At 34.3% G+C, this 20,516-nt stretch overlaps 1 pseudogene; it reads left to right on the forward strand.

Moving 5' to 3' along the window:
- Positions 1-5,996: 5,996 nt before the first annotated feature.
- On the forward strand, positions 5,997-6,406 carry LOC114024230 (annotated as a pseudogene).
- The last annotated feature ends 14,110 nt before the right edge of the window (positions 6,407-20,516 follow it).

Here is a 20,516-nt window from a genome sequence, read left to right on the forward strand (position 1 = left end):
TCAGACTAAAGCACTGTGTGGAACTTGGTAACACTTTGAATTCTATCTTGCTGTTTCATGATAGTTCTGAAATCTCCAGCCAAGACTTTGCCAAAAGGCAATCTTTGTTCCCAGGAAGCCCAAGAAATAGCTTCTATATAATAGAGGGGGCAGAACCTAGTTACAGTACAACAATCCTATTCTAGTACTGTATAGGGTACATAGGGAGGAAGGATTTGGTCCTAATCATCATTTCTATCAGTTTGGGGAGGGGGGGGAGCAGATACTGGCACAAAAAATACTCTAATAATTGAAGCTGTAAACATGAGGAAACATAAGAAAACTACCTACTTACTAGTATGATGAAGAAATATTAAAGGTGAGATACCTCAATACAAAATTCCAGAGATACAAATTCATTGAAATAATCATAAGTAGAACTTTGGGGGTGAGGGGAAGAAATTAGACTAGCCACAAGAACTCCTACAGTAGATGGGAGAAATGAAAAAGGGCTGAAGTGAGATTAATATGAAATTGGAAAACATAGAAAGAGAATAGTTATGAGCTAAAAGTGGACAATATTACCAATATCATCTCTCTGAAAAATGCAATGTAGTTAACAGAGCTCTTGATTCAATGAGGTAAAAAGAAATATTAGAATAAAATGAAAAAAACTAAAAAAGTGAGATTATCTACTATAAAAACTGAGCTAGAAAACAGAACGAGAAGAGAGAATGTAATAATCATTAGATTCCCTTAAAAGTCCATGACTAAACAAACTTAAAATGCCCATTTATATATAATTTTAAGTAATCATAATTAAAACTCCCCATTAATTTTATATGCACAGGGCAAAGTGTAAATAGAAAGACTCTACAAGTTGCCTCATGAAAGAATGCCCAAACAAATTGAATGCTGAGGAATTTAGAATTTAGAATTTTGAAGTTAAAGGGGAAAAATAGTTAAAACTTATATAGCACTTTAAAATTTACAAAACATTTTACAAATATTATTTTATCCTCACATAACCAAGGAAGGTAAGTCATACAATTATCTCTATTATGAAGATGAGGAAACTGAGGCAAACTGATGTTAAGTGACTAGCCTGGAGTTGCCATTTCACATGTCTGAGGTCAGATTTGAACAAAGATCATCCTGACACTAAGTCCAATAGTCTGCCTATTGTATCAGTGAAGTAGCTGCCTTATCAAATATTATATTCAGCTAGGAAGAAAAGAAGTGCTAAGAAACCACAGTGTGGATTACACATGATTTTATAACAAGTATTATATAGGAAAAGAAAAGTTAGCAATTGAAAGGCAAAAGAAGAAAGAAAAAAACTTTGCAGTCAAGAATAACATTGTAAAACTGCATTCCTATGGAGAAACCCATAGCTGGATAAAATCTATACAACAAAATGCTAGCAATGAATGAAAGCTGAATATATAATTATATTGGAAAAAGTTGTAAAAGGCTAAATGATAATTTACTACTAATATTCTAATGGGAGAAAATATTATTGTTACTTTAAAATTCTGCTGTCTGAGCCAATGAGGGAACAAAGAAATACAAGCACAATGCCTAGGAGGGTTTTGTTCTTTTAAAAAAAATTAAGAGAAGAAAGATAACGAAGAAAATAAATATACTATGACAGAAATGTGGAAGAAGAGGGAGGTACTGTGTGTTGTAACTGAGTCACAATAGCAAAATATATACAAATGGTGTGATTAGGATGTAAGTAGACTTCACCTCTTGAAGGTAAACTATAAGAGGGGTACTAAAAAGAGAGTAAAAAGGTTAAGACAGAAATATAGCTCTAGGTCAGTTGAAAAGCTGAACAATAAACATGTAGTATCAGATCCTTCCACTTACAGATTACTATTGTTGATAAACTTTCCATTCATGTGTAAAAAGAGACTAATTGGGGGACAGGAGTAAAAACATTAAAGTAGGATATGATGGAGGTAAAAACACAGCTAACCATCATAAACCAGTACCACTATGTAAAGTAATAATTATCAAAAATATTTGGCACTGGCTAAAAAATAGAAAGTTAATAAATAATATATATTGGGTTAATGTAACCTGGAATCAAAGGTCACCCAAATATACCTATTGCCAGGGTAAAGATTCAATATTTGATTAAAAAAAAAACTGCTGAGGAAATTGATAAGTAGTTTGTAAGAAGTCAGGTTTATGGAACATTTTAACCTATATACTGTAATTAGCTAAAAAGAATAAATGATTTATGTACAAAATATCTTTCTTTAAAAATAGGCTTCAGGGAATGCAGCTAGGTGGCACAGTGGATAGAGATCTGGCCTTGGAATCAGGAGGACCTGAGTCCAAACCTGGCCTCAGACAGTTGACACTTACTAGCTGTGTGACCTTGAACAAGTCACTTAACCCCCAATTGCCTCACCAAAAAGAAAAAATAAATAGGCAGGAGGATAGTGATACCTTGCACGATTATATGAGAGGGATAATGTTTACTTCAATAAGAGATAGAGATGATCTTTTAAAAAATTAAAATTACTTCATTAAATATTTCTCAGTTATATGTAACCTTTTTAATATTCATTTTTAAATTATTGAGTTACAATTCTCTCCCTCCCTTGGGCCCCTCTACAACATGTTGTGAAGACAAGCAATAAAATATCAATTGTACATAGGAAATGATATAAAATATATATATATGTATCACTCATGTTGTGAAAGAAAACACACTCACAAAACAAGAAAAATAAAGTAAATCTGAACTCAGAATTCATTAGTTCTCTCTCTTGAGGTGGATAGTATTTTTCATCATGAGTCCTTTAGATTTGTCTTGGATCACTGTATTGATCAAAATAACTAAGTCTTTCGTAGTTCATCATTGTTACAATATTGCTGTTGCTATGTAAAACATTTTCCTGTTTTTGTTCTCTTTACTTTACATCAGTTCACATAAAACTTCTCAGGTTTTTCTGAAACCATCCCAGATTATCATTTCTTATAGCACAATAGTATTCTATCACAATCATATAACATAATTTATTTAGCCATACCCTTTAGTTTCCAATTCTTTGCCACCACAAAAAAAGAGCTGCTATAAATATTTTTTCTACAAACAGGTTCTTTTTTGTTTTGTTTTGTTTTGCTTTGTTTTAATCTATTTGGCATACAGACCTACAAGTGGTATTGCTGGGTCAAAGGGTGTACAAAGTTTTATAGCCCTTTGGGGATAGTTACAAATTATTCTCCAGAACTGTTGGAATTGTTAACCATGAACAAGTTTTAGGGCCCCAATTTTTCTATATTCCCTCCAACATTTGTCATTTTCCTTCTCTGTAACAATAGCCACTCTGATAGAGTGGTGTCTTAGAATTGTCTTATTTTGCATTATTCTAATCAATTGTGATTGAGAGATTTTTATGTGACTATTGATAGCTTCAATTTCTTTTTTGAAAACTGTTTGCTTATATCTTTGACCATTTCTCAATTTGTGGATGGCTCATATGTTTATAAATTTGTCTTAGTTTCGTATGTCTTTGAGAAATGAGGGCTTTATCAGAGAAAATTCCTATGAAATCACTTCCTGTTTTCCAGTTTTCCTTTTAATTTTGGCTGCATTAGTTTTGTGCAAAAATGTTTTAATTACATATACCCAAAATTATTTATTTACTTTCCATGATGATCTCTATCTCTTTTTTGGTTGTAAACTCATTCATTATTCACACATATAACAGAAGCATTTTTCCATATGGCCCTAGTTCATTCATATCACTCTCTATGTCCAAATAATTTATTCATTTTGACTTTGTTTTACCATACAGTATAAGATGTTGGTCTTGACTTAGTTTCTTCCAAACTACTTTCCAGTTTTCCCAAAACTTTTTTGTCAAAAGCTTGGATCTTGAATTGATATAATATGATTTTTGTTGTTTTTGTTATTGATATGGTCAATTTTGCTTATACTTTTCTTAATATTAAACCAGCCCTTCCCTAATTGTACTGATTAATTGGTTAACTACCTTGTTATAGTCTGGAAAATCTTATTATGCTTTATTTAATTCTACTTAGGAATGAGAATAAATTAAAATTGTTTTCACATTAATCAATAACTGCCTATTGGTTGCACATATAAAGGCAGAAAATTATTACCCTGTGGATTTAATACCACCTGCTTTTTATAATTTCCTTTTGTGGTTGACTTAGAGCCACTTATTTTTAGAAGTAAATTTTCTTTTTTTGAACAATCAATATATAGTTCTCTCTATGTTCAGTCAAGATTCTGTGAAATTCACACTGAATGTTCTTTTTGTTAATTTCAGGAAGAAAATTTTTATTGCTAAATGACTAGCAACCCTTAACAAAATCCTCAAAAATTTTGAGGGGATAGCTATTTACTGTGTGATTATAACTTGTGTTGTAGTGATTCTAATTATGACATTAAGAAGCAGTGGGACATAATTGATAGAAGGCCAACATTGGATTCAGGAAAACCTAGGACTGAGTCTTGCCTTGACGCATGCCAGTTGTGTTTACTGAGGGTCAGTCACTTAACTTCTTTGCCTTAATTCCCTAAGATTGTAAGTTGATTTATGTTGATGGAGGAAATTTTCAAACACAAGTTCACCATAACAATGAAATCACAGATCTAGCTTCCTCCCAAAAAAGGGATCCTAATAATGGTAAAATTATCCATACATAACACATGGGCGTAATGATACAGGTTTCCACAGACATCTAAAAAAGCTTAATAAAACCTCTCTCAACTGGTCAGTCTCCCAGCCTCTTCAATTACTGGGAATCTGATTGTAAAGGAGGTGCCCTTATATAGCTAATTATATATAAGAAAACACAGCAGAATAGAAAGAATAAGAATTGAATAAATAACAATTGATAGCAGAGATTAGACTTAAGGATAAAAAGTCATTTGTATCTTGGTAACATCATTCTATCAGCACAAAACAGTAACTGATTTTTGATAAGTTACCAAAAGGAGGTCAGCTCTCCATCAGTATTAGAGATGTGACTATAAAGTAATAAGACTATTTTGTGAACCTATGTCATTTTGTTTAAGCCAATGGGTGAAGTGTCTCATACATTTTGTTAAAAAGCACTTTTTATTGGAAAATAGTTTCACTTATAAAGAATAGCGTGTTTTCTGATGATGCAGGTTAAATGAGGTATCGCTTTTCATGCTATATAAACATTGCAATGTGACTTAATTTTGGAGGAATGATCAACTACTAAAAAAACTCAGTGTATTATTAGTTTACTACATATTAGTAGATGAAGGGCAAATAACTCTGACTCATTACCATTGCTGTTTATAACTGTCTTCAAACTTTCCAGCAATAATGATGTATAAACTTTTGCAACTCTTCAAATCAGAGCAGGTTTTAAATAAATTATAAAATGGTCATTGTCTTTCTTAAAATGAAATTTTTACAATTGAGGCATATAAGATTCATATTTCTATTTTTTATCCCATCATATAGAGTGTCTTTTTCCTTTAGGCAGCTTAACTTAGACATATACTTTTAGATAGAGTGATTGATGTGGCTTGCTTTCCCATAATTGTGATCATCCACAGAAATGTAAGCATATGAAATTTTTTGTTTCCTCCTGGTTCCTTATAGCTTAGCATATTACTTGACTAGTTAATAGTTCTTGATGACTTTAAGCTGTTTTAAAACATATATTCACCAGGACCTAGTTTATGCAAATATGGTGGAGATAATTTTTAACTGTAATATGTAATGTCATTCATTTTCTAAATCAATACAGCTGAGAAAATTATGAACTGTTTTAGGAAGTCATAGTAAAAAGTAGGTATTCTGTTTTATGTTTTGGCTATGTTCATACCCACGTGTGGTTTCCTTTTCTTGAATCAGGAAATTTAAATGAGATACTCAAATGAAAGTATGAAGTATAATTTTATGAAACATTTTGTATGTGGAACTAAATTGATACCATGGATTAAACTTTTAAAAAAATCCTTTCTTTTTTTTCAGTTCCTGACTTCCAAGATGACCAAGAAGAGGAGGAAGAACGGGTGCGGTCTTGCAGCCCATCGGGTATGCACGTGCAGCCCATCCGCTGCACCAACTGCTCCCACTGCGGGCCCAAGGACAAGGCCATCAAGAAGTTCGTCATCCACAACATCGTGGAAGCCGCGGCCGTCAGGGACATCTCCGAAGCCAGCGTCTTCCACTCCTATGTGCTGCCCAAACTATGTGTGAAACTGCATTACTGTGCGAGCTGCGCGATCCACAGCAAGGTAGTGAGGAATCGGTCCCGGAAGGCACGAAAGGATCGAACACCCCCACCCCGCTTCAGACCTGCTGGTGCTGCCCCCAGACCCCCTCCAAAGCCTATGTAAAGAGCTATCTGCCCATCAACATTCCTGAACTGATCAGAGGGAAATAAAATGGTTGGTCAACCTTAAAAAAATTTTTTTAAAATATCCTTTCAAAATTATTTTTTTTACTACAGAGCTGCTATGTCTTATGCAATAAAATCAGTTATTCTTCCCTAAAAAAAAAAAAAAAAATTAAACCACCCTTGCATTCTTGGTATAAATCATACCTGGTCAGAGCCTATGATCTTTGTGATATATTGCGGCAATCTCTTTGCTAGTATTTTATTTAAAATTTTTCCATCAATTTTCATTAAGAAAATTTGTCTATAGTTTTCTTTGTAGATTGTTGCTCTCCCTGGCTTAGGTATTAAAACCATATTTGTGTCATAAATGGAATTTTGTAAGATTCCTTCTTTACTTGTTTTTTTTCAAATAATTTATTTAGTACTGGAACTCGTTATTTTTTAAATGTTTGGATGAACTCACTTGTAAAGTCATTCAGTACTGGGAAATTTTTTCTTATGGAGTTCATTGATGGCTTGTTCAAATGTTTTTTAGAAGAGAGAGTTATTTTATTTTTTCTATTAATCTGTTATCCCCTTCCCTCCCTCCTCCTTCTACTTCACAGTTGAGATATACTTCTATAGACACTTGATTGTGTGTGTATGTATATGTGTGTGTGTGTACACACATGCACACAGTTCAAATTTGACTATAATATTTCTGGGAGTTTTCATTTTTTGCTCTTCTTCACGTGGTGATTGGTGGATTCTTTCAATTTCCATTTTACCTTCTGATTCTAGGATACCAGGGCAATTTTCCTTGATAATTTCTTGAAATATGTTGCCTAGGGTCTTTTTTAATCCTGGTTTTCAGGTAATACAATAATTCATATATTATCTCTCTATCTATTTTCCTGATCAGTTATTTTTTCTGATGAGGTATTTCACATTTTCTTCTTTTTTTTCTTCTTTTGAGTTTGTTTTATTGATTGTTGCTGTCTCATGGAATCGTTATATTCCACTTGCCCGATTTTAATTTTCAAAAAAGGATTATCTTCAGTGTTTTTGTATCTCATTTTTCATTTGGACTATTCTGTTTTATAAAGTGGTTTTTTTTCAGTATTTTTGGCCTATTTTAGCAAATTGTCTTCTCATAATTTTCTCCCTTCTAATTTCTTTACCTATTTTTTCCTCTACCACTCTTTTTGATTTTGGATATAAATTTTAGCTCTTCCCAATATATTCTATTGGCTTGTGTTCAATTCACATATTTCTTTGAAGCTTTGCTTTTAGCTATTTTGACTTCATAGTCTTCTAAGTTTGTGTCTTGATCCTTCCTGTCAGTATAGTAAGTTTTTATGATCAGGTTCTGCATTTGTTTGCTCATTTTTCACCCTATTTCTTGATTTTAAACTTTTTCTTAAAGTTGTCTCTGTTCCTTTCCTGAGGGGTAGAGGGCAGTATTCTAAGCGCTAGGCTTTTTTGCACCACCATTTTCAGAGCTAGTTCTAGGGTTATGGAAGTTTTCAGTACTTCCAAGGTGATATGTTCTTGGAAGAGGTGTGGTCATGGCTCTCCTGGTCTATGCTCTAGTCCTTACCTAGGAATGGTTCCTAATTCCTTGGGATTGTAATCAACACTGCTGCTCTGGATCGTTATTGCCTCAGGACTACAAGTGATATTGTCCTTGATCCCTTGTGAACAAAAATAATACTGGTCCTCAGGATCCCTTCTCACTCTTGATCAAAAGTGCTTTTCTCTGCCCTTGAACTGTGACTCAGAAATGGATATAGACAATGGAGGTGCCATTCAGTGTCCTTTCCTTTGTCCAGTGATAATACAAGGATTCCTTATAATTTCTTTCTAACCAGTTGCCAGGCCCCTCAGAGGCCTCTGGCTTAATAGGTCATGAATTCCCTGTTGCTTCTGTCACCACCCCCTATTCCCACCACTGGTATTTTTGTCTTAAGGGCTCCTGGCTAGTCTCTACCTCATGTCACAGATCTTTCCTTCTGACCTCCTAAGTTGTCTTATGTTCTAAGAATGTTAGAGGTGATCCTAAACACAGAGTAGACAACATCAATTCCATAAAGTTGAAAAACTTCAAAAGCAAAATAAATCCAGTTGGGCTCAGAAAAGAAACCTTTTTAACCTTCAAGGAAAAATAACCTGATAAATTTCTAATATCTAGTATATAAAAATAATACATAAAACATTACTCAATAGATAATGGTCAAATATATATGAACAAGCAGTTCTCAAATGAACAACTGCAATTTATTAATAGCCATATGAAAGTATTTTCCAAATTATTAATAAAAGCATAGTGAATTAAAAGTGTTGTGGTCCCACTTTGCACATATTAGACTGAAAAAGATGTCAAAAGAAGAAAAAAGTCATAATTCTAGGAGAACATGTGATAGGACAGAGCTTAAATAAGCAGTCGGAGAGGTTATTCATTATTCTTACCAATCTGTACAAAAATTGTAACTTACTCCCAAAGTCACTAAAATGTATATAAACTTTGACCCAATGACTTAGCTCAGGTACACATTGGTCCCAAATGCAAGCTTATGATTTGTCAAGATTGAATCAATGGGGCAAATAATTAATAAAGCAAACCATTTCCCCCAGAAATAAACAAACATTCACAAAGGTTACAGATGAACAGGTATATAGATTTGACTTCCCAGGTTACTATCCATGGGGACCCAAGTAAGTCAATAATAAGAGCTTAAAAAGGAATAATTCTGTCAAGTCCAAAGGTTCCACTATTTCTTCACCATCTTCTTGCTGCCATCTTAAAGAGGATTCACCAAAAAGGAGCCTTAATACACTTTACCTATGACATTCTGGGGATCCATATCCAAGCATTACCCAGTAACTTTAAATTATTAAAACTGTACCTCTTAATCAGTCCTATATCGCCCAAGAGCTCCAAAGTGAGAATTTGTTTTCCTTTTGACTATATATATTCCTAGTGGGTTTTGCTTTTCTTAAATTCTCAGTGGGTGTGAAGGTGGGAGAGAGCTAGGTAGGAGAGAATTTAAATGTGAAAATAAAATAAGATTGAATTTTAACAAATGTCAAACATCTTATAACTAATAATACCCAATAGCCTGCCACTACTATTGAGTAGGCACTCCTAAATTAAATATATATATATGTATATGTATATATATACATATTTACACACATATATGTATATATGTCTGTGTATATGTATGTATATAAACACACAGATACACACAGGAATATTTATAGCAACACATGTTGTATTAGGAAAGTACAGTAAATAAAATAAGTATCAAACTAGGACTAGATTAATATATTATCTAAATATGTCAGAATTTTGATGTAACAAAGGAAATAATGAATATTATGGATTGACATCTAATAGAACTACTACTGATCCAAGGATGCTATTCCCTGTCCCATGCCACTAAGAGATCACTCTGCTCTGGCCCCACACAGGAGATTTGAATTGGGTTTAATGCTGCAGAGAACCTGGCCACATAGAAAGTCAATAATACTTTCTCATGCGCTTTGACTCATTGTAACTCTGCCCTTGCCATCCCTTGGGAATATGTGTTATAAAGTTAAGTTTTCATTCATGTTTAGGGTCTCCCTAAAGTGGGTACTTAGGTACTTAATTTATGACATGGACAAACATGCATCTCTCTGTCTCTGTCTTTCTCTCTGTGTCTCTGTTTCTGTCTGTCTGTCTGTCTCTATCTCTCTCCATGTCCATGTCTATGTTTATATCTATCTCCTATGCACAATTAAAATTCTGAAAACAAAACACATTGTATTGAAAGAAAGGCATAAAAATAACTTAACTTACACCTACTATAATGCTATATTTTCCAGAGAAGTTGAGGTTTAAACCTCAATGAAAAAAATGCAATTTGAAGGATTAATAGACTTTGTCTTATTTTACCTTAGCTCTTCACTTTCCCTTCAAAGTTCATTTTTCCTGAAAATTCAGGCCAGGAATTGGTTTCCTTCTCTTGACTTTTTCTCCTGGATTCAAAGCATTTATCTGCCTCCATTCACATCCATTTGATTGCCTAAGTACCTTCTGATGTCTCAACCTCACAAAGTTACCTTCAAACCTGAACACATTCATCTTTATATTGATGTTTGCTCACTATTCTCAGAGAAGAAATGCTAAAGTGGAGAGTAAGCCAGAGGTTAGAGCTAAAGTTTACCTAGACAAGCTCCCTCATTATATGTACCATGTGTGAGCAATCAACATGTGAATCCCTTCTCACAATATACTCAGTGTACTTGTTCATCCTTCATTTTGAAGAAGAACAATGACATCACTGGGTGATGTCTTAATTTGTGTGTTTAAATGATTGCATAAAGTCATCAGCTTCACTCTCTCTTACAGACTTATTGAAGTCCATTAGGAAGACAAAAGTCATGATGACTGGTGATGGCCTGGATGCCATGGATGACCTTGGTGTCTTCAATCTCCGACAAAGCTCTAAGCACTCAACAGCACCTGCTTCAGCCGCCTTCATGGCCATTGGAACAAATTGTTCTCATCTACCCAATTCCTCTGGGGGAAGTCTTCACATATTTGGTATAGACATCTACTTAACTCACCTATGGGTTTGAGGCCTATCAGTTTCTATCAACCTGGTTTAGCCTGCCTGCTGAGATGGTTTTACTAGGTGTGGCTGCTGCACGTGTTTTAGCTTCTTAGAGCCACAGGTGAGAGCTGAGTGCCAGGAGGACACTAAAGGTGAATGAACAGCCCGGAAAAATGACTGACAAGTCTTTATATCACAGGTACTAGTCTTCCTTGAAAACCCATATAACCCCCTCAATATACTTAACACCCTCTATAAACTGGAACTAAATAGAACAGAAAAGGATGGTTCATTGCCTATTAAAGTTTTATTGAGTTTCTCCATCAGTTCAAATCACTCTTCAGCATTGTCATTTATGACTAGCTGGAATCAACTAGGGATTTTGTAATCCTCAAAGTGCCCAAGAACCAAACTAGCACACAGTTGGACAGAAGTAGGCAGAGGAACTCTGAAAAGTCTTGGCGAAACCTTCAATTGCATTTCAAGGGTAAAAACAGGGAAAAGACCTCAGAACTTTGACCAAATTCCCAATTGATCTTAATTTCAAAGTATTGCAGATGAATATATCCCACCTCTTAGGAAAGAAGTGATGGACTAGAGTTGCAGAATAAGACATTCTGTGACATATTGAATGTGTTGGTTTATTTTATTTCATCATACTTATTTCTTATAAAGGAGGGTTTCTACTTGTAGGAGGAGAAAAATGGTTAATAGCAATCCATACCACAAAACAGCATCAATGAAACTTTTCTTTTAATTCAAAGAAAAACAAAGAAATTGGATATATCATAAATAGGATAATTTTTACTGCTTTTAAAAAATTTCATACATATATTTACTTTAAAAAAACTCACAAATCTACATAACAGAGGTTCATAGTTTTATATGAAATTACCTTTCCTATTTTGAATTATTTATATTTTAGGATGATTATCAAATTCCCAGTCAAAAACCATTAAAAAAAAAAGAAAAGACTAGATCAGTTATGTATTGAGAGTAGTCCCAAGTGTTCCAGGTTTCTTTGGTAACCTGCAATTGTGATTATTGACAATTCATCATATGTGGTTTGATGCCAGACCTACTATACTACTTCAAAGCTATCTTCTCTCATTTCTTTTCTTCCCCTCTTCCCCCTTTTTCCCCCACTCATTTTTCTTACACTACCTCTGAGAACATTAATCAAATCAACACTGTCATTCTTGGAAATACACTAATAAATGAACCTGTGACTTCATTCTGAAGCTTGCAGCTTCCTTGTACAAAAATACTCTTCCCAGTCACTGCTTAAGAATGGATTTTCTACTCATATTAGAATGGAAGCTTCTTTAGAGTAGGGACTAATTTGATCACTTGTATTTATATCTCCACAGTAAATACCTGGCAAATATTAAGTGATTAATAAATGCATTTTCATTCATAAATTAATTTATTTACCCATTCACACGATGTCAAAGTTTCTAGAGGAATGTTTCTAGGTTCTAAAGAAATTGGGCAGAACCCCATAGGAAGACATAGACTAGGAGCAAATAGGATGGGCAGGTATGGATAGATTACAAATTACATTATTTCAAGGAGTGTACATATATATAAGATCACAGATACCTTGGAGTTTCAAAGTATCTAAAATTTATTTTATGAGAATGCCACACACAAAAAGAAAGTTCCATTTGGAGGTCCTGACATACTATGTTCCTGCCAATTTCATGTAGCCTACTTAACCATGCACTTGGTTTTGGTTTGTTTGTGTTTGTATCATTTATTTAGTTCATTCTCTATTTATTTATCTCTTTATGCATTTATTTATTTTAAAGCTGGATATCTCTAACTTGTTCAGGCTGGAAGTGCAGCTGTAATTCACTGCCCCAATTCCAGTACTAATCAGCATAGAAACTTTGTTTAACCTGCCCTATTTTTCTAATGTGGGGATATTTGCTCCTCCTTACATAGCCTGGTGGCCATCCGCTATGTACTGGGTACCTGGCATATTGGTGCTAGACTGAACTAAGATACCCAGTTAGCTCCACCCGTTACTTGGAATTCTGAGTCCAGATCAGAACTCCAAAACTCAAGTGATCCGCTGGTCTCAAACCTTCCAGGAGTAGGGATTATATTGCACTACCATGTCTGAGCCAAGGACATGTTTAACTTTTTTGATAACCCTATTTAAATATAATTGTTTTTCTTTTTATTTTGTGCATTTAAAATTGTCATTCTCAGGACTCTATCAGCTTACCCATACTGCCAAAGGGATGCATGCCCCTGCCCCCAAAAAGTTTAGAATCCCTGGATTAAATGGCTCTATATTCATTTCTAGCTATAAATCCAATGAGGCTGTGAATCAGGAGACTACCAGGAAAAGGAAGCTATGTCATTTTTAGATAGCAAAATTCTTTTACAAATTTCCCCATCATTGAAACACAGTGACAAACATTGTGGAAAGGCAACCACTAAGGTTATTAATAATTTTGTTTGTTTTTGGGGGGTCTGTATACATTATTTCATCAGTGTAGATGTTTCAATGTATGGAAACTCTGTCCACCAAAACAGATCTAGAACTCAACTGCAATTTAAAGTCATAAAGGTTTGCCTGCAGGTACTGAGAAGTTAAGTCACTTTCCCATGGTCATATACCTATGTTTCAGAGTTAGTCCTTGGGTCTAGGTCTTCTATTCCATAGCTGGCTCACTAATTATTATTACACAAATATGGCACTATGCAAGAAAACAGAACAAAAATCATTGGCATCATTAATCTAATAGCTTCCAAATGCAGTGAATCATCTTTGGCATATTTCAAATGATCCACTTTATACTCATGCAATAATATATTAACTCTGAAATACTCATTTTCTGAACAACTCTTCCAAGGTCTCCTCTTTCTTGTGATCTCCATCAAAAAACCAATGAGATGTAATGATGAAATCATTGATTGTTGATGAAATAGCATTGCCAGGTAGTAGTCTAATTCCAAAATATGTATGATTGCAAAAGCATATCAATTGAATAGAATCTTTGTAATATAGTAATCACATGACAGAGATTTTTGACTTTAAGAATGTTTCCTTATTGTATAATTTGTTGAAGGATAGAAACAAAATTTAATTTCAAATTCTGATTGTGATCTGAGAAAAAAGATAATGAGGGTGAATCAATAAACAAGTATTTATCCAACATTTACTGTATGTTAGGCATGGTGCTAAGCACTGGGGATACAACAAGACAGAAATAATTTCTGCCCTCAAGACACTCACAAGATAATAGGGGAAACACCATGCAAATAACTAGGCATATACAAGTTAAGGGAGTAGCTGAGAAGTAGTTTCAGAGGAGAAGGCACCAACGATTGAGGGAATCAACAAAAGGTGAAATTTGAGCTGCACCTAGGAAACTGAAAGGCAAAAATGAGGAGGGAGATCATTCTAGAACTGAGGTCAGTTATTACAAAGGTATAGAGAAAGAAGTTGGAGCATCATGCTTGAGTAATAGCAAATAGACCAAAGTAATTGGAATATAGAGTATGTTAGGAGAGCAAAATGAGCATTAAATTACATAAATGTGATCCTGATGTTACTAGGGAGCCACTCAAATTATGAATCATCATAGATGATCAATTACTTTCAAGTGGTATAGGAAAAGATGAGTTGTCTTAAAGTCAATTGTTTTTTCTAATAGAAAATCAGTTCCTGATTTTTCCCTTTAGCAACTACAGACTAATTTAGTTATATTGGGAACAGTCTAACTATGATTGTTTCCCTGTGGCTGAGAAAGTTTGTGATTTAAGCCACAAGATAGTCATAAGTTCATAAGTAAAAATTCCACAGAATCTGCAAGAGAGCTTGAAGACCATATAGTTCAAAGTACTCATTTTAAAAATGAGGAAACTATGACCAAGGGAGGTTAAGTGACTTGTCCAGGTTCACATAGGTAGTAACTGTCAGAGGTGATTGGATTCCAGGTTGTAGAACTCTGGAGCCAGTGCACTTTCCTATTATTTGGAGAGTCAGGTGTGATTTGAAAGAATAAGGTAGAAGTTATTCAAAGTCAAAGAGGTTTAGTGAGTTAGACTTGTACTTCTTTCTCAAATTTAAAAGGGAAGCCTCTGATCTTTGGTATTTTGAAAATATTTTTCAAGAATTAGCACCTAAGAAAAAAATGAGTACATATCCCAAAAACATCTACTCTCATATTTCAAAAAATGAATATTTCTCTCCCTCAGAAAGGATTTCTCCACACATTAAACATATGGGTTAAGCCCAGTTTCTGTGAATATTAGAAAATTAATCATAATTTAATTAAAGCTCCCAAGTACCCAACATCACCTCTGCCATAGCATCAATTTATTTGTCTTATGAACTTTCTTATCAGGGAAGTTAATTAATGAATTTACATATAGAAACTGAATTTTATTGTATGACCAAGTTTTGAAGAGTTTTATGTCATTTTCTTTTTGTTATATTGGTCAATCTACTAGGTGTGAGGAGGTACCTCAAAATTGTTTTAATTTGCATTTCTCTTTTAATGACCAGTTTCCTGTTGCCCTTACTGTCTGTGTGCTGATAAAGCTCTGGAAGCTGCTGCCACTGATTGCTATTCCTACCATTATTGTTTCATTTTAAAGTATGGTAAGTATACTATTTTTGTATTTATCTAAGACATTGATTTAAAAAAATAAAGAAAATAGGTCCAAGCACAGATCCATAGTTGGCTGTGCATCAGTATCTTCTTCTGATAACTCATGTTGGCATGAATATGACCCTGGATTACCAAAGCCTTTGGCAGCAGAACAAAGGATCTCACAAACTGGAAAGGTTTCAGGTACAGGAAAGATAATAGACTTTATACGTGTTGTCTCAGGACAACCTAGGTAAATTTGTATAAGTTTATTACCAGGTTGATGATTTTTTAAAGAACAATTAAAAATTATTTAGAAAGAGGTGTTGGGATCTATCTCAGTGAAGATAGTACCAACATGAATGATATACTGAATTTGTAATACAAAATGGTTATTAGTTATATGAACATCTTGAATTTCATAGAGAGGATTTAGGGCTTAATCTTATAGGTGACAGAGATTATAGACTTCAGTAGGAAAATAAGTTAGATAAACTTTAATGCTTGAAAATGATCAGGACATATTTTGAAATGGAAGAAACTAAAGGTAAAAATACATGGTTGAGTCTATTGAGAATGGGAAGGAAGGGACAAATCATGGAAATGTGCAGAAGAAAGAATCAGTAAGGTAAACAAGTAGTTTGGGAGCTCATTGGATTTGGAGATGACAGAAGTGGAAGTTGTTAAAAATTACTTGAAGTTTCAAACTCAACAAACCTAAGGAATGATTAAATATAATATAAAATAGTAATGTTCTTCACTGAAATGGTGTCATTAGAAAAAAGAATTAAGTATTTTGAACAATAGAGAAACAATTAGTGTGGCTTATGGGGAGGAAGGAAGGAAGAAGGAAGGAAAGAAAAAAGAAAGGTAGGAAGGTGTGAAGTGGAAGGAAGGAGAAAGGAAAGAAAAGAGGGAGGAAAATAGGAAGAAATAAGAAGGAAAACCAAATAAAAGAAATGATGGATAGAGTAGGAAAGAAAAGAGTCAAATATAAGTTAGGAGAGAACAGAAGAGGACATAAAGAAGAAAGGAAAATAGAACTAAAGATATCAGGATTTGGGTCATGTCTAGAAGTAAACAACAACCAAAGCATATTCTTTATTTCCTTTTTTTATAATTCATTTGATCTGTATTGTTAAAGGCTGAGTATGTAAGTTAAATTTTTACTCTTTGCATCATATATTTATTTTTTACGGTTCTCAAGTAGAAGTATAGTAAAGGTAAATAAACAGCAAGTTGCAGTCTAAGCCAAAATGAATATTCTTACAATTCAGAATCTTAGGCCAGATGAAGCCTGTGCTTTTCACCTCAGGCCAACTCTGCCCATGTAGACAACTGGTTGTGCTATAAGACCATAGATGTTGGGAAATCCAGCTATTCCAGATGACCGTGGCTGAGAAGAAAGTAGATAGCAAAAAAAACAAACCAAAACAAAAAAATAATCTGTTCTGTTCTTCACAAAATTCTCAAAATATACTGTATTGTTAAAGGGATAGTATGTGTGTATTTAGAAAGGGAGGCAGTGATCATTAAGATATCAGCATGGCTTCATGTATACCTCTCATGCTAGGTGAAGCTGATCTCTTTTCTTGAAAGGATAACTAGACATGGAAACACAATCAATCAAAAGTCTTAAGTATCAGGAAAGTATTTGACTATTCCATGTGGGAGGGAAGGATGTGGGCTAGAAAATTATACAATTAGATGGCTGGACCCAAACAATTATCAATGTTATTTTTGATAATGTTGAATTAGATGGGGATTAATTAGTGGATTACCGCAAAGTTTTGTTCTTGGATCTTTGATGTTCAGAATTTTTTTTTAAATCATTTATTGTATGAAGGCCTAAATGATATTTATCAAATTATAGGTGGTATGGATGACAATCAAGACCCAAAAATGTCTTAACAGATTAGAATGATGGGCCAAAACAAAGAAGATTAATTTTAATTGAGAGAAATCTAAATTTGAGTTCCTAAAATCAAATTCCAAGGGTAGACAGTGGACAATGTAGCTGGAGGCCAATTCCTATGAATATGGGGGTTTTACTTGGCTCTAAATTCAGTATGAATCAGAAGTGTGATATGGTGGCCCAGATGAAGCTAATGTCTTCATAGAGGACCTGTATCTATAGGCTTTTAAGTCTTGCAATTCCTGCCACTCTCTGTCCTATTTTGACTACTTTCATAATACTTTGTTCAATTTAGAGTACTATATTTTTGGAAGGGCACAGACAAACTAGAGTGCATGCAGGAGAGTTTGACCAAGATGATGAAGGAACTAGAGAACATACTACATAAGAAACAAGTGAGTCATTTGTGTTGTTTAGGAAATAAAAAGGAGAAACTTCTGGTGGAAGGGGGACTATGGCACTTGACTTCACATATTTGAAAGCTTGCATGTGAAAAATATGAAAGCTGTGTTTTCTTTCTCAAGAAGAAATGATGAGGAATTTGAAAATTTGGTGAGGTATATATAAACTTGACAGAAATCAAGCAGTGGTGGTAGTATGCTTCTTCCAGTGCACAGGGAAGAAGTTTTGTAAGCAGAGCTAGCTATTTCCTGTTCCTGATCTCATATGTGTGTGGATAGCACCCCTTTTATTTCTTTTCAGGTGTGACTTTCTCCTTAGTCAAAAGTCTACCCCTTGGTAGGGAGGGTTATCTTTCAAACCTGCTGTAAGATGAACAAAAGAACGTCATGTATTTGAAGCATCTGGCTCTGTCAGGCTATTCCAAGGAACTATTCCTCCAATAAGACTGCCTCAGGCTCATTAGGTTTGGTATTGGTCTAGATTCATGCGTTTTTGTGCTTTTAGGAAACTATTAAATAGCATCAACAAAATCTCTTTTGTTGTTCCAAAGTCTCAATTTTCTGCCATGGAATGCCTCCCAGCAGTAATAAAATCTATAACTCTTCTTTTGTAGATCATTCATCTTGGCTTCCATCTTGGCTGTATTTAATTCCCTTATAACAAATTCAAATCCCTAATTCATTGAATAAACATTCTAGAGGGTTTTTTTCCTAAAAAACAAATGGTGAAACAGAAATAAAAACAAATTTGTAAGAATCAAAGATTAGGGATGCAGACTAATGAGAGTCAAACAACAAAGTTATTGTGTCTCTAATTCTGCTTGAGTAACATAATTGCTAAAAATCATTCTTCATATTTTTCATGTGAATTCTCTATAACACAATAGAGTCTTTATCTTAACATCTTGGCATCCTCTTTCCTGTCAATTCCTTTGATGCCACAGTGATGACAGCAGCAATGGGAGCACGAGAAGATATATCCCGTTCCTAATTCCTGCCCATTTCCTGTCTTCTCTCTGGCCATATTTTGCATGACTTCTTCTCCCCCCCTCTCTTTTCTCCTTGCTCCTCCCTTTTCTTATCCTTTAGGAAATGAGAATAACAGATTTCTCAATTATTTAATGATATGGAGAATTCTTGACTACTCAGTTTGGGTTAAATAAGGATAAGGATATATTGAGAAGTATTATGTGTAGTGCAGAGATGCCACAAACACCTGAGTGCAGCTGGAATCAAATTAAAATGCAATTGGGAATGTTTAATAAAATATGGAGCAGCTAGTAGGTGCAGCGGAGAGAGTGCCAAGTCTGGAGTAAAGATGACTCACCTTTCTGAGTTTAACTCTGGCCTCAGACCCTAAGCACGTCATTTACTCCTGTCCTCATCAGTAAAACGAGCTTGAGAAGGAAATGGCAAACCATTCCAGTATCTTTGCCAAGAAAACCCCAAATGGGGTTATGAAAAGTCAGATATGACTAAATAAGACTGAAGAGAACAGAATAAAGTAATAAAAATACAATATAATGTTAATTTATTGTTTTATAAGGCAACATGTGGCTGGCACAGATCAATCTTATTTGAGTTTGACACTACTGGTGGTATTGGGCAGAGTTCTGGAGCTGAAGTCAAGAAGTCTTGAGTTTAAATCCTCCCTCATATGCTTGCTAGATTTTTGTAAAACAATTTTGTAAAATTGTAAACTCAATCTCTCTGGACCCTGATTCCTACACTGTAAAATGAAGGAGTTGGATTTGATGACTTCCAAAGTCTCTTTCCAGGTCCAAATCTATATAGTTCTATGATTAGCTCCTAAAAATGATGGCTGTTTTAAAGTGGGTAGGGCTGTCTAAGAAGTAATTAGTTTCCATCATTCTGAGAACTTTGTAGCAGAGACAGATAATCTCTTCTAGGGAATATTGTAGAGGAGATTATGGTTCAGGCAAGGATGAAATTTGATGTTCTCTGAGGTTTTATGATTCTGTGGATACTATGAGCAGGGAATTCTTGAGATTATTTTTGTAGTCATGAAAATCCTACTGTGAGAGACCATTGATAAGTTATTACTCCTGATGGAATGAAAAAGGGTTTGCAAAAGGATGAGCAGAGGTTAATTGTAAGAACCTTGGGCTCCTCAACTTTAATTTTCTCTGGAGTAAAATTTGCTGGATGTGTAACAATGATGATTCACCTTATAAATATTAGTAGGATCTAAGGCAAATGCTTAGGGTATGTAATTTTTTTCCTCTTGAATATTTTTTGCTCTAGATTTCTAATAAATATTAGAATCTAGTTTATACCCCATTTTCTCCAAAATATACAAAAATATTTATCATAATAACAACTAACATTTATATAGGGCTTTAAAGTTTGCGAAACAATGTACATAAACTGATTTGAGCCTCACAAAATCTCTTTATGGTAGGCACTGCAGATATTATTATCATCCTCACTTTACAGATGAAGAAACTGAACCTAAGAGAATTTAAGCAACTTGACCATATCCAAGGAGGTGAAAGCAGGATTAGGCCCTATGCCTTATTGTTAGGACTAAGTGGCACTGAGATGTCTTCCAAATCTCAAATTCTATGATTCTCAAATCTATGCTCACTTTACTATTCCAAAATGCTTCATGTATGTACTCCAGGATCTCACTAGGGCA

Source organism: Vombatus ursinus, unplaced genomic scaffold, assembly GCF_900497805.2.
Source record: "Vombatus ursinus unplaced genomic scaffold, bare-nosed wombat genome assembly UNPS02014820.1, whole genome shotgun sequence".
Classification (NCBI taxonomy): Eukaryota; Metazoa; Chordata; class Mammalia; order Diprotodontia; family Vombatidae; genus Vombatus; species Vombatus ursinus.